The sequence below is a fragment of the Arachis ipaensis genome, chromosome B8, assembly GCF_059453495.1.
Source record: "Arachis ipaensis isolate K30076 ecotype BB chromosome B8, ASM5945349v1, whole genome shotgun sequence".
Classification (NCBI taxonomy): Eukaryota; Viridiplantae; Streptophyta; class Magnoliopsida; order Fabales; family Fabaceae; genus Arachis; species Arachis ipaensis.
Genome location: NC_142443.1, coordinates 119,156,617 through 119,158,521, shown reverse-complemented (window position 1 = coordinate 119,158,521; position 1,905 = coordinate 119,156,617). Strand labels below are relative to the sequence as shown.

The 1,905-nt window shown below is 41.5% G+C and overlaps 1 non-coding gene across 1 annotated transcript; it reads right to left on the bottom strand.

The window, feature by feature from the left end:
* Positions 1-617: 617 nt before the first annotated feature.
* Positions 618-725, bottom strand: LOC148549415 (small nucleolar RNA R71). The gene has a single exon (XR_015898126.1). It is a non-coding gene; the product is annotated as a small nucleolar RNA R71 (small nucleolar RNA).
* Between the last annotated feature and the right edge of the window lie 1,180 nt (positions 726-1,905).

Genomic DNA, 1,905 nt, shown 5'->3' with positions numbered 1-1,905 from the left:
CTTCTTCTACTCACACAGGGGAACCTCTATACCTGGGTAAAAAGATCCCTATTATTATTATTTTTCTGTTCCCTCTTTTTCATATGAGCAGGAGCAAGGACAAGAACATTCTTGTTGAAGCAGACCCTGAACCTGAAAGGACTCTGAAGAGGAAACTAAGAGAAGCTAAAATACAACAATCCAGAGATAACCTTACAGAAATTTTCGAACAGGAAGAGGAGATGGCAGCCGAAAATAATAATAATACAAGGAGGATGCTTGGTGACTTTACTGCACCTAATTCCAATTTACATGGAAGAAGCATCTCCATCCCTACCATTGGAGCAAACAATTTTGAGCTGAAACCTCAATTAGTTTCTCTGATGCAATAAAACTGCAAGTTTCATGGACTTCCATCTGAAGATCCTTTTCAGTTCTTAACTGAATTCTTGCAGATCTGTGATACTGTTAAGACTAATGGAGTAGATCCTGAAGTCTACAGGCTCATGCTTTTCCCGTTTGCTGTAAGAGTCAGAGCTAGAGTGTGGTTGGACTCTCAACCCAAAGATAGCCTGAACTCTTGGGATAAGCTGGTCACGACTTTCTTAGCCAAGTTCTTTCCTCCTCAAAAGCTGAGTAAGCTTAGAGTGGATGTTCAAACCTTCAGACAGAAGGAAGGTGAATCCCTTTATGAAGCTTGGGAAAGATACAAGCAACTGACCAAAAAGTGTCCTTCTGACATGCTTTCAAAATGGACCATCTTGGACATATTCTATGATGGTCTGTCTGAATTAGCTAAGATGTCATTGGATACTTCTGCAGGTGGATCCATTCACCTAAAGAAAACACCTGCAGAAGCTCAAGAACTCATTGACATGGTTGCTAATAACCAGTTTATGTACACTTCTGAGAGGAATCCTGTGAGTAATGGGACGCCTCAGAAGAAGGGAGTTCTTGAAATTGATAATCTGAATGCCATATTGGCTCAGAACAAAATATTGACTCAGCAAGTCAATATGATTTCTCAGAGTCTGAATGGAATGCAAGCTGCATCCAACAGTACTCAAGAGGCATCTTCTGAAGAAGAAGCTTATGATCCTGAAAACCCTGCAATAGCAGAGGTGAATTACATGGGTGAACCATATGGAAACACCTATAATCCCTCATGGAGAAATCACCCAAATCTCTCATGGAAGGATCAACAAAAGCCTCAACAAGGCTTTAATAATGGTGGAAGAAACAGGTTTAGCAATAGCAAGCCTTTTCCATCATCCACTCAGCAACAGACAGAGAACTCTGAACAAAATACCTCTAATTTAGCAAACTTAGTCTCTGATCTATCTAAGGCCACTGTGAGTTTCATGAATGAAACAAGATCCTCCATTAGAAATTTGGAGGTACAAGTGGGCCAGCTGAGTAAGAAGATCACTGAAACCCCTCCTAATGCTCTCCCAAGCAATACAGAAGAAAATCCAAAAGGAGAGTGCAAGGCCATTGATATAACCATCATGGCCGAATCCAAGAAGGAAGGGGAGGACGTGAATCCTAAGGAGGAAGACCTCCTGAGACGTCCAGAGATCAACAAGGAGTTTCCCTTTGAGGAACCAAAGGAATCTGAGGCTCATCCAGAGACCATAGAGATTCTATTAAACCTCCTTACGCCCTTCATGAGCTCTGATGAGTATTCTTCTTCTGAAGAGAATGAGGATGTTACTGAAGAGCAAGTTGCCAAGTTCCTTGGTGCAATCATGAAGCTGAATGCCAATTTATTTGGTAGTGAGATTTGGGGAGATGAACCTTCCCTGTTCACCAATGAACTAAATGCATTGGATCAACTGAGATTGCCTCAGAAGAAACAGGATCCTGAAAAGTTCCTAATACCTTGTACCATAGGCACCATGACCTTTGAGAATGCTCTATGTGATC